The following is a 13567-nucleotide window of genomic DNA, read 5'->3' as shown; positions in this document are numbered from 1 at the left end:
GGTCTCTTTGCTGTGTGGTTCACAGATTTTATGAGCCATCTTAATCTGCAAATCTCCGCATTGTATTTGAGGATAGTTGATAGGTGGCAAAGGACCATTTGCCCCATCATATCCTTGTCAATAGAAATAGTGCCACCCAAACTATCTTCATGTTCCAGCATTAAGTCAGAGCTCTCCACTCTGAATGAATTTATCAAATTTATTCCATACATGCAAGTTATTGATCCAGAACACATCCCACCACTGTTCAAATATAAATGGGTTTTCTATCCCCATTATTCAGCCAGGTAGTGAATTTCAGTCTCTTAACCCTCTCTAGGTGAAAAAGATTTCCTTTGACAGCCCCCCTAATCTTTCTATCAATTATTTCACATCTATACCCCTGTTTGTAGGTTATTTCCCTGCTCAAAGACAAAAACTAATATATTCCCATCCCTTGAAGCTATTGAGTCAGAACTCAACTGAACAGTGATTTACAGCGTCTGCACAGAGTGTGACCTGTAGTCTGGCTCTCAAGTCTCCTCTAATGTATGGCTGAGCTCACTCCTCCTGACCAGTTATGCAGACTCTAATGATCTATTTACAATCATTTTTATAATATTCCTTCCAGCAATCTAACAAGAAGAAAGAAGCCATTGATCTATTGGGAAACAGGGTCAAAAGTGGATCTGTTTGAACATTAACTAGTAGGCTGGTCCAAATTATTTCATTCAACAAAACTAAGACTGCCTGTTTCTCCAAACTCAAAAACAAATGCCTTTGAGTAAATCAGAAATGTTAACAATTAGACTGATGATGTACATGTATCATTACACCCTCATGCTCAGTATTTACATTGTTGGGTCTTTTCTGAGCAGATCATAGGAAATTCTATTTCATAGATGTTTAAATGTGGTATCCTGGCATTTGGAAGTGGATTTCCGCTTTCATTTACCCAAGAGCAGCTCTTTTTTAAGCAGTTAAAATACATTCCAGCATGAATACATTTTAACAAGTAATGTACTTTTTGCCCAACGGATACTTAATTATGGAAATGCCTATCAAACATTGAAGACTGCAGGAGTACTTTCACATTTTGTTATTCCCCCAAATGATCATCTCTGCCAGGGGAATAAGCCACTGTGGATTATTCTAATAAAGACGAGCAAGTGAATTCAAATCTTGATTTTGGGATGGGGAGGAGGGTTAAAACATACATTTAACCCTCAGCATACATTTGCATCTGGTTTCAACATGGCACTGTTGAACTTAACTCTACACATTTGAATAGATGTTCTTAAACCCCTACACAGCTGATAACTGCATGTATTGCATCTGCAGACCCCCACACAATGTAATACTTATGCAGAAGCATTTCAGATTCTCATCTGCAGACCCCCACACAATGTAATACTTATGCAGGAGAGTTTCAGATTCTCAGTGAGCTGATGTCATGCTTTCAATCTCTGGCAGTTCACTCTTGCCTGTGAGTACACTAGGAAAATGCCCTCTTCAAACTTGGCAGATGACACTCAAGAAAAACACTTACTGAAGCCCAAGGAACAATCTGTATCATCACCATAGGTATCACTGACCAAGCCATTAGCATCTCAAAGTATGACGCTGTGGAATACATTTGAACAGATGCCAATCTGCAATCGGAAGCACGAGAAGACGTAGCTCACTCAGATTTGCCCGAATGAGTACATAAGGCATCAGTTTGCAGCAGATTGGGTTTTGCACAGTAGCCAATCAGTGATTAGGATTGATTGGCAAGGACAAATAAAAATAAGGCAGGGACAAGCAGACTGACCTTTGTTGGAGTGGACAACATTAGAGAGGCTTGTGTGACAGAAGGCGAAAATGCTTCAGGTAAATTTTTTCCAGTTTATTTATTGTTTCCTCTGTATAATTGCACAGTTAGAAGTGTAGGAATACCAGGCAGGATAGTTGAATGCTCCTCTTGTGGGATGTGGGAAGGGAAGGAGTCTTCCAGTGTCCCTGTCGACTACACCTGCAAAATGCATCCAGCTGCAGCTTCTAACACCCACATTAAGGAGTTGGAGCTGGAACTGGATGAACTCCAGATCATTCGGGAGGCTGACGGGGTGATGGATAGGACATATAGAGAGGTAGTTACACCCAAGGTGCAGGGCACAGGAAAGTGGGTGACAGTCAGGAAGGGGAAAGGGGTTAAACAGCATTGCAGAGTGCCCCTGTGGCCATCTCCCTCAATAACAGGTACATCACTTTGGATACTGCTGGGGATGATGATCTAGCAGAGGAAGGTCATAGTGACCAAGTCTCTAACACTGAGTCTAGCTCTGTGACTCAGAAGGGAAGAGGGGAGAATAGGCACGCTGTGGTGATAGGGGATTCAATAGTTAGGGGAACAGAAAGGAGGCTCTGTGGATGAGAGCAAAGTTCCTAGATGGTGTGTTGCTTCTGGAGCCCAGGGTCTGGGACATCTTGGATCAGGTCCTCAGCAATCTTAAGTAGGAGAGTGAGCAGCCAGAGGTCGTGGTCCATGTCGGTACCAATGACATAGGTTCTGCAAATTGAGTTCAGGAATTAGGTACTAAGTTAAAGGACAGGACCTCCAGGATTGTGATCTCAGGAATGCTACCTGTGCCATGTGCTAGTAAGGCCAGAAATCAGAAGATTGTTCAGTTTAACACATGGCTAAGAAGTTGGTACCAGATCATTGGATCAATGGGCTGTCTCCTGGGTAAGGTAGGTCCTGTACAGAAGAGACAGCTTGCACCTGCACTGGAGTGGGACTAACATCCTAGTGGGAAGATTTGCTAGAGCTGCAAGAGGGAGGTTTAAGCCTGAGTTGCAGGGGGAAGGGAACGAGAAAGTCAGAACAGATAGCGGAGAGGTTGAGAAAAAAAGGAGGCCCTGTCTAAGAAAGAAATGGAGGTACATAGCAGGTTTAAGCAGGTAGGAATAAATGAGGTACTTGAGGAGTATAAAAAATGTAGGAGAACACTTAAGAAAGAAATAGAAACATAGAAACATAGAAAATAGGTGCAAGGTAGGCCATTCGGCCCTTCGAGCCTGCACCGCCATTCAGTATGATCATGGCTGATCATCCAACTCAGAACCCTGTATCTGCTTTCTCTCCATACCCCCTGATCCCTTTAGCCACAAGGGCCATATCTAACTTCCTCTTAAATATAGTCAATGAACTTGCCTCAACTGTTTCCTGTGGCAGAGAATTTCACAGATTCATCACTCTCTGTGTGAAGAAGTTTTTCCTCATCTCGGTCCTAAAAGGCTTCCCCTTTATCCTTAAACTGTGACCTCTCATTCTGGACTTCCCCAACATTGGAAACAATCTTCCTGCATCTAGCCTATCCAAACCCCTTAGAATTTTATACATTTCAATAAGATCCCCCCCAATCTTCTAAATTCTAGTGAGTATAAGCCTAGTCAATCCAGTCTTTCTTCATATGAAAGTCCTGCCATCCCAGGAATCAATCTGGTTAACCTTCTTCGTACTCCCTCTATGGCAAGAATGTCTTTCCTCAGATTAGGGGACCAAAACTGCACACAATACACTAGGTGCGGTCTCACCAAGGCCTTGTACAACTGCAGTAGAACCTCCCTGCTCCTGTACTCAAATCCTTTTGCTATGAATGCCAACATACCATTTGCCTTTTTCACCGCCTGCTGTACCTGCATGCCCACCTTCAATGACTGGTGTACAATGACACCCAGGTCTCGTTGCATCTCCCCTTTTCCTAATCGGCCACTGTTCAGATAATAATCTGTTTCCCTGTTCTTGCAACCAAAGTGGATAACCTCACATTTATCCACATTAAATTGCATCTGCTATGAATTTGCCCACTCACCTAACCTATCCAAGTCACCCTGCATCCTCCTCACAGCTAACACCGCCACCCAGCTTCATGTCATCCGCAAACTTGGAGATGCTGCATTGAATTCCCTCGTCTAAATCATTAATATATATTGTAAACAACTGGGGTCCCAGCACTGAGCCTTGCGGTACCCCACTAGTCACTGCCTGCCATTCTGAAAAGGTCCCGTTTACTCCCACTCTTTGCTTCCTGTCTGCCAACCAATTCTCTATCCACATCAATACCGTACCCCCAATACCGTGTGCTTTAAGTTTGCACACTAATCTCCTGTGTGGGACCTTGTCAAAAGCCTTTTGAAAATCTAAATATACCACATCCACTGGCTCTCCCCTATCCACTCTACTAGTTACATCTTCAAAAAATTCTATAAGATTCGTCAGACATGATTTTCCTTTCACAAATCCATGCTGACTTTGTCTGATGATTTCACCTCTTTCCAAATGTGCTGTTATCACATCTTTGATAACCGACTCCAGCATTTTCCCCACCACCAATGTCAGGCTAACCGGTCTATAATTCCCGGGTTTCTCTCTCCCTCCTTTTTTAAAAAGTGGGGTTACATTAGCCACCCTCCAATCCTCAGGAACTAATCCAGAATCTAAGGAGTTTTGAAAAGTTATCACTAATGCATCCACTATTTCTTGGGCTACTTCCTTAAGCACTCTGGGATGCAGACCATCTGGCCCTGGAGATTTATCTGCCTTTAATCCCTTCAATTTACCTAACACCACTTCCCTACTAACATGTATTTCCCTCAGTTCCTCCATCTCACTAGACCCTCGGTCCCTTACTATTTCCGGAAGATTATTTATGTCCTCCTTAGTGAAGACAGAACCAAAGTAGTTATTCAATTGGTCTGCCATGTCTTTGTTCCCTATGATCAATTCACCTGTTTCTGACTGTAAGGGACCTACATTTGTCTTGACCAATCTTTTTCTTTTCATGTATCTATAAAAGCTTTTACAGTCAGTTTTTATGTTCCCTACCAGCTTTCTCTCATAATCTTTTTTCCCTTTCCTAATTAAGCCCTTTGTCCTCCTCTGCTGGTCTCTGAATTTCTCCCAGTCCTCAGGTGTACTGCTTCTTTTTGCTAATTTATATGTTTCTTCTTTGGACTTGATACTATCCCTAATTTCCCTTGTCAGCCACAGCTGCACTACCTTCCCTGGTTTATTCTTTTGCCAAACTGGGATGAACAATTGTTGTAGTTCATCCATGCGATCTTTAAATGCTTGCCAGGAGGATATTTAAATCAGGGGGACCAAAAGATTGCTCTATCAGGCAAGGTGAAGGAGAATCCTAAGGGATTCTACAGATATGTTAAGAGCAAAAGGATTGCAAGGGACAAAATTGGCTCTGGAAGATCAGAATGGTAATCCATGCGTGGAGTCAGAAGAGATGGGGGAGATCTTAAATGGATTTATTGCATCTGTATTTACTTGGAAGATGGACCGAGCGCCTGTAAAAGTGAGGCAAAGCAGCCGTGAGGTCATGGACGCGATACAGATCACAGAGGAGGGGTGTTTGCTGTCTTGAGGCAACGTGGGGTGGATAAACTCCCTGAGCCTGACAAAGTGTTCCCTCAGTCCCTGTGGGAGGCTGCTGTAGAAATAGCAAAGGCCCTGGTGAGATATTTAAACTATCCTTTGCATCAGGTTTGGAGGATAGCTAATGCTGCTCCAGTTTTTAAAATAAACCAGGAAATTATGGGCCGATGAGTCTGGCATCAATAGTGGGAAAGTTATTGGAAGATATTCCAAGCGATAGGATATATGAGTGTTTGGATAGACATGGACTGATTAGGGATAGTCAGCATGGCTCCATGTGTGGTAGGTTGTGTCTAACCAATCTTACAGAGTTTTTTCAGAAAGTAACCAGGAAAGTTGATGAAGGCAAGGCAGTGGATGTTGTCTACATGGACTTTAGTAAAGCATTTCACAGGGTCCCTCATGGGAGTTTGGTCAAGAAGGTGTAGTCACTCGAGATTCAAGATGAGGTAACAAATTGGATTAGACATTGGCTTTGTGGGAGAAGCCAGAGTGGTAGTTGACAAACAGACAGACATACTTTATTGATCCCGAGGGAAATTGAGTAAATTGGGAAATTGATGGTTGCCTCTCTGACTGCAGTCCTGTAACTAATGACATGTCTCAGGAATCAGTGCTAGGTCGATTGTTGTTTGTCATCTATATCAATAATCTGTATGATATGTGGTTAACTGGATCAGCAAATTAGTGGATGACATCAAGATTGGGGGTGTAGTGGACAGCGAGGAAGACTATCAGAGCTCACAGCTAGATCTGGACCAGCTGGAAAATGAGCTGAAAAATGGCAGATAGAATTTAATGAGGACGTGTGATGAGTTGCACTTCAGAAGGACCAACCAGGGTAGGTTTTACAGAGTGAATGGTACGGGCCCGAGCAGAGTGGTAGAACAAAAGAGATCTGGGAACACAGGTCCGTAATTCATTAAAGTGGCATCACAGGTAGATAGGGTCATTAAGAAAGCTTTTGGCACATTGGCCTTCTAATCAAAGTACTGATTTGGAATAGTGTGTGCAGTTTTGGTCACCTACCTACTGGAAAGATGTAAATAATATTTGTAAGAGTACAGAGAAAATTTACAAGAATGTTGACTGGACTGGAAGAACAAAGTTATAAAGAAAGATTGAATAGGTTAGGACTTTATTCCTGGGAATGTAGAAGATTTAAGGTCTTTTGACAGAGGTATACTAAATTATGAGGAGTTACAAAATTAAGCTAAATGCAAGCAGGCTTTTTCAATGTGACTATAACATAAGGTCATGGGCTAATAAAGAAAGGTGAAAAGTTTAAGCGGAACATGATGGGAAACCTCTAAACTCAGTGGGTAGTGAGAGTGCGGAAGTGGTGCATGTAAGCTTTATTTTAACATTCAAGAGACGTTTGGATAGGTTCATGGAGAAGGGAAAGGATCATGGGACGGGAGGCCTCGGGAGAAAGAAAGGTGGGGGGGGGGGGGAAGCACCAGAGGGAGATGGAGATGGAGGGTGCTACACTCACACTTACATCGGTGAAAGATGCTCTTTGGTCAGCCCGTAACTTGATGGTCTACCAGCACACGGAGATGTCCGTGGCTGAGTGCTGCCGGCTGGCATATTCTCGGCTGCAGGAATTCATGCTGAGGGACGCACCCAGGCTTGGTGCAGCCACCGCAAGGGCCCGGTGGGGAAGGACCACCGTTTGAGGTTCATCACCCATGGGAGTGGGAGGGGTCGGGTGGGGAGGAGAATACCTCTCATCAGCGGTGTGGATAGATGAGTCAACATGGTGCCCCAGGAGTGGCTGGAAATCTATAGACCGTAAAGGAACTTCGGTAAAGGAATCAGAGTCAACGCCTGGATGTTTATCGTTAATAATTTTATTTTATTGTAAATAAGTCTTTAATCCTTGTCTAAAGTTTGAGAGTCAATGAATGTTTTATTGTAAACACCTTTAATTTGAATAGGAACAGAGTCAACGTATAATTTATTGTAAATAACTTTATTGTATAAGGACTCAGATTTAATGAATGGATTTTTTTCTATGTAAATCACTTTATTTTGTAATATTTCAGAATAAAGTATTTTTAGAAAGAAAAAAATAAAACTGTCAGCTGAGATAAACGAGCTCTTACCTGTCTTCATGGACCGATATGCTGGCCGCATTGGTGTTAGGAGCGGGATTAGAAATTGAAGAGCTACGAAGTCGGTTGGAGCGCCTGAAGGCCCGGGGAACAAGGCGAGGAATCCGAGCAGTATGCCTCCAACGCAGCTCCGGGCTGGGCCCCCGAAGACCGGACGCTGACTCCACAGGAAGAACCTGGGGACCAAGCACTGTGTCTTCCCAGGAAACCGCAATGGGGCAAGTGACGGCGATCCAGCTGACTTTGAGCCCCGGCGACCGTGCGGCGATGAGAGGGAAGAGGTGGCTGTGTATTGCGGTGGGGGACAAGGTGTGGCTAGCCTGCATCTTTGGTCTGGACCTGCTGTCCCGCTGGGGGCCCGTGTGGATGTGCTGGGGGCGACACTCTGCCTCGGTGCTGAAGCCGTGGCTCTCCGGCAGGGCAGCCCCAGAAAGCAGACACGGTGGGCGCAGCGACAACCACCGCCGGTTCCCCAGCAGCCCACAACGGGGCTCACACCCTGCAGTGGCCCCAATACAGCATAGCGGAGCCAGGGGCAGGCGGTGATGGCAATGTTTCAGGTGGCCCGGGTGAGGGGAATGGCTGAGCGTGGGACGACGGCTGGAGTGGGTAGAGGTCTCCGCCCTGTACCCAGAGCCCAAGGCCCTACACTCTCAGTGGGGCACACTGGAGGTGCGAGACGGGTTGCTGTTCTGGCAGTGGTAGATTTCCGACGGCGACAGACATCTCCTCCGGCTGGTGGTCCCCTCCGCTCTCTTCTCATCTGTCATCTTGGACCAAATGCTCACCACAGTATTCCTGTTACCCTTCCATTCTACCCTGTGATCCTGTACCTGCCTGAGGTCTGTGGAATATAAGCCAAGTAGTAAATCAACCCTGGATGTGATTACTCTAGTCGATCAGTGAAGGTGACTAGTTCAGTTTACCAGTATATACTGTAGGAGTCTGCCTGCCCCCAGTTACATTGGTGGAACACAGCAGGCCAGGCAGCATCTATAAGGAGAGGCACTGTCGACGTTTTGTGCCGAGACCCTTCATCAGGACTAACCGAAAGGAAAGATAGTAAGAGATTTGAAAGTAGTGGGGGGAGGGGGAAATGCGAAATGATAGGAGAAGACCGGAGGGGGTGGGATGAAGCTAAGAGCTGGAAAGGTGATTGGCGAAAGTGATACAGAGCTGGAGAAGGGAAAGGATCATGGGACGGGAGGCCTCGGGAGAAAGAAAGGTGGGGGGGGGGGGAAGCACCAGAGGGAGATGGAGAACAGGCAGAGTGATGGGCAGAGAGAGAGAGGGAGAGAAAAAAAAACAACTATATATGTCAGGGATGGTGTAAGAAGGGGAGGAGGGGCATTAACGGAAATTAGAGAAGTCAATGTTCATGCCATCAGGTTGGAGGCTACCCAGCCGGTATATAAGGTGTTGTTCCTCCAACCTGAGTGTGGCTTCATCTTGACAGTAGAGGAGGCCATGGATAGACATATCAGAATGGGAATGGGACGTGGAATTAAAATGTGTGGCCACTGGGAGATCCTGCTTTCTCTGGCGGACAGAGCATAGGTGTTCAGTGAAACGGTCTCCCAGTCTGCGTCGGGTCTCACCAATATATAAAAGGCCACACCGGGAGCACCGGACGCAGTATACCACACCAGCCAACTCACAGGTGAAGTGTCGCCTCACCTGGAAGGACTGTCTGGGGCCCTGAATGGTGGTGAGGGAGGAAGTGTAAGGGCAGGTGTAGCACGGATGTTCTCCGTGTGCATCCCCGGGAACAGCCCGTAAATCAGGGAGTCCTCAGTTACGCAGCTGCTGGGCATGAATCTCGACACCATTCCTTCCATCCTCCTCCACACCTTCTCCGCAAACCCACAGTGTGCAAAGAGGTGGGTCACCGACTCCTCCTCTCTGCAGTCCTCCCGTGGGCAGAGGGATGTGGAGACGACATTCCGGGTGTACAGGAGGGATCGGACTGGGAGGGCCCCTCTCACCACCAGCCAGGCAAGGTCTTGGTGCCTGTTGGTGAGGTCTGGCGATGAGGCATTTTGCCAGATGAACTGGACGGTCTGCTCAGGGAACCACCCCACTGAGCCCATCTCATCCTTCTCCTGCAGTGCCTGCAGGACTTCCTGATGGCCCTGTGGTCAAAGGCGTTGACCTGGAAGAACTTCTCTACGAAGGACAGGTATGGCGGCAATGACCAGCTGACAGGGGTGTTGCGTGGGAAAGGGGCCAGACCTATCCTTCGTAGCCAGGGCGACAGGTAGAACCTGGGCACATAGTGGTACTTGGTGCCCACGTACCTGGGATCCACACACAACCTGATGCAGCCACACACAAAGCTGGCCATCAGGGTGAGGGCAACATTGGGAACGTTCTTGCCTCCATTGTCATGACGGCCCGTCTGACTCGCTCCATCCTCGATCCCCAGACGAATCTGAAGACGGCTCTGGTGATTTCCGAGCTGCAGGATTGGGGGACTGGCCACACCTGCGCCAAGTACAGCAGCCCTGAGAGCACCTCACACCTGATGACCAGGTTCTTGCCGCTATCGATAGGGAGCGCCCTCCCCACAGCCCCAGTTTCTGTTTCACCTTGGCAGTCCGCTCCTGCCAGTTCTTGTTGCACGCCTCGGCCCCTCCGAACCAGACCCCCAACACCTTCACGTGATCAGCCCTGATGGTGAAGGGGACGCTGGATCGGTCGGGCCAGTTGTCAAAGAGCATGGCTTCGCTCTTCGTGCGGTTGACCCTGGCTCTCGACGCCAGCTCGAACTGTTCGCAGATGCTGATCAACCTGCGAACCGACCTCGGATCAGAGCAGAAGACGGTGATGTCGTCCATGTACAGGGAGGTTTTGACTTGGGTCCCTCCACTGCTGGGCAGCCTCACCCCTCTTCTGCCCCCATCCCTCCTGATGGCTTCGGCAAAGGGTTCTATGTAGCACACGAACAAGACAGGGGAGAGAGGGCAGCCCTGCCTGACTCCAGACCTGATGGGGAAGCTGTCTGTTTCCCACCCGTTGACTTGGACTGCGCTACAGATGTCCATGTAGAGCAGTCTGATCCAATTCCGGATTCCCTCCCCAAATCCCATTTTGGAGAGTACATCCGCCATGTACGTGTGCGATATCCTGACGAAGGCTTTCTCCTGGTCCAAGCTGACCAGGCAGTCGTCCACCCTCCTGTCCTGCACGTAGGCGATGGTGTCCCTCAGCAGCTCGAGGCTGTCTGAGATCTTCCTGCCCGGTACAGCACATTATAGTCTATATTTAGGAGAGAGATGGGCCTCCAATTCCTAATGTCCTCCTTTTCCCCCTTCAGCTTGTAGATGAGGGTGAGGATGCCCTTCCTCATGGATTCGGACATGCTGCCTGCCCGGATCATAGCGTTGTACACTTCCAGCAGGTCGGGGCCCATCCACAGAGCCGAGTACAACTCGACCGGTAAGCTGTCGCCTCCGGGAGTTCTATTCAACCCAAAGGAACGGGCGGAGTCTGTCAGCTCACCCAGGGTCCAGACTCTCCCGCTTGCCGTCGTCTAAGACCTGCGTGATAGACGACAGGAAGTTGCGGGAAGCTGACATTTTTATTGCGACCGTCAGAGCGTGGTAGCTCAGTGAGAAACAACGCAGTCACATACAGACAGGACTGGTGATTATTACACGCCCCGGTTACAGTCATGGTGACCCACAAACACACAGGTGAACAACTGTATAACCCGAGCTAAAATGTAACAATAAATGAACTTTAACATCTCACCCTAATCCCACAAACACGTTTTAAAACAAGAACAATTGATAGCGCTGGCCACCAGGAGTGCTGGGGCTAGCAGGTGACCAGGCCCCCTGAGCACCACAATGTGCTGGGCAAGGCCCACGCTTCTGGCACTATATCAAAGGCAGTTAGAAAGCAGAACTTTATCGTTTAGTTGCCATACACGAGGGCAAGAGGCTTGAGTAGAGAACAGGCATTTATCACCACAAAAAGTAAATACTAGGAGCCTATCATTTGCTCAAATGTATATCAAAACAACCTGCTTCTATCCTTCACCAAAGCACTGATTAACAGAAGTCAGAAAAAAGATGATCCTCCAGATAACTTACTGCTGACCACTCTGGGGTTTCTAGCTGGTCCTTCGGTTGTTGGCTGAGTTTTTCACCCTTGATTGGGCAGTTTCTCAGAGTGGGATGATCTGTATTCCAACATGGCTAATGTGTGAATTGAATTGAATTCAATGGAATTGACTTTATTTCTTACATCCTTCATATACATGAGGAGTAAAAATCTTTACGTTACGTCTCCATTCAAATGTGCAATTATAGTAATTTATAATAAGTATTACATACAACAGGATAGTCAATATAACATAGAAATACAGTTGTGTCAGCATGAATTAATCAGTCTGATGGCCTGGTGGAAGAAGCTGTCCCAGAGCCTGTTGGTTCTGGCTTTTACGCTGTGGTACCATTTCCCGGATGGTAGCAGCTGGAACAGTTTGTGGTTGGGATGATTTGGGTCCCCAATGATCCTTTGGGCCCTTTTCACACACCTGTCTTTGTAAGTATTCTGAATAGTGGGAAGTTCTCGTCTACAGATGCGCTGGGCTGTCCGCACCACTCTCTGCAGAGTCCTGCGATTGAGGGAGATACAGTTCCCATACCAGGCAGTGATGCAGCCAGTCAGGATGTTCCCTATCTTGCCCCTATAGAAAGTTCTTAGAATATGAGGGTCCATACCAAACTTCCTCAACCGTCTGAGGTGACAGAGGCACTGTTGTGCCTTTTTCACTACACAGCTGGTGTGTACAGACCACATGAGATCCTTGGTGATGTGGATGCTGAGGAGCTTAAAGCTGTTCACCCTCTCAACCATTGATGTCAATAGGGGTTAGCCCGTCTCCATTCCTCCTGTAATCCACAACCAGCTCCTTTGTCTTTGCGAGGTAGAGGGAGAGGTTGTTTTCTTGACACCACTGTGTCAGGGTGATGACCTCCTCTCTGTAGGCTGCCTCATTATTATTTGAGAATAAGCCAATCAGTGTAGTGTGGTCAGCAAATTTAATTAGCAGTTTGCCTTCTCTGCCTCCTGCAGGAGATGATGTTAGCAAGAGTGGGTGGGTAATATCAGAGGTACTGAGTCTATCTCCTGCTGTTTACATTGGGTTCTCAAAGGTAACCCAGGTGTTCCTCCAGATGTTCCTTCTCCATTGAGAAAGGGATCCCCAAAAGCCAATGGGAATGTTACCTTTTTTTAAGGCATCATTAAAAGCCTTAAATTGTTTCCTCTGAACCACCTGGTATTACCTTGCCATGATAGAACTCAGAATAGAGAATGTGTTTTGCAAGCCTTGTGTTGGGTGTATGAACAGCATGGCCTCCTGATGCACCATCAATAACTCTCTCTGAGACGTGAGGTGAAATATCGGCTTTTATTGACTGGAAGAAAGAACAAGTAGTAGTTGACCACCATACTACATCCTGGAGACTGAGGGAGGAGCAGTGCCTCCAATCACCTTTATACAGGGGTCTGTGGGAGGAGCCACAGGAGCAGTCAGCGGGGGGGGCGTGTCCAGACACGCCCTGGACACAATATAAATATGTAGTTCACCACATTCACCCACCCTTTGTTTTAAAAGAGAGTCCCCATGGGGCGAAGTTTCTTACAAGTATATTTACAGGTTAAGTCTATCAGGTGGTCGAATCTGTCGCTGCGATCTACGTAGCACCGGCTGTGATTGCACAGGTGCCGGTGGTGATTGCACTGGAGACGGAGGTTGTGCTGGTTCCGGCCTGACTGGAGGTGTCAGCCCATTAGGCGTCAGTGATCCCTCATGCGTGTGCGAGGCGCCCGGTATAGGAGCGTCGTGAGGAGTCTGTGTAGGGCTCAGTGTGCGCGGTGTCACCTCAGGTACAGGGTTCATAGTTACCGCGGAGTGTTCGGGGTAGTGGTCTGCTGCTCCTGCGGGCGCCAGGTTGCAGACGGAGACCGTGTCCTCCCGCCCATCAGGTAAGACCACGTAGGCATACTGGGGGTTCACATGTAGTAG

The 13567-nt window shown here is 47.4% G+C and overlaps 1 protein-coding gene across 5 annotated transcripts in view; it reads right to left on the bottom strand.

Annotated features, from left to right (window-relative positions):
- Positions 1–13567, bottom strand: part of tspan18b (tetraspanin 18b) — a 182670-nt gene that overhangs the window by 58189 nt on the left and 110914 nt on the right. The window contains exon 1 of one of the 5 annotated variants that reach the window (XM_073030356.1): positions 11625–11644. The exons of the other annotated variants lie outside the window; for them this stretch is intronic. The gene's annotated coding sequence lies outside the window, so the exon portion shown is untranslated. Of the gene's footprint in view, positions 1–11624; positions 11645–13567 lie in introns of those variants that run through there. 5 annotated transcript variants of the gene reach the window in all.

Source organism: Hemitrygon akajei, chromosome 27 (assembly GCF_048418815.1).
Source record: "Hemitrygon akajei chromosome 27, sHemAka1.3, whole genome shotgun sequence".
NCBI classification, from domain to species: Eukaryota; Metazoa; Chordata; class Chondrichthyes; order Myliobatiformes; family Dasyatidae; genus Hemitrygon; species Hemitrygon akajei.
Note: the sequence above shows the minus strand (reverse complement) of the source record. Positions and strands in the feature narration are given on the sequence as shown.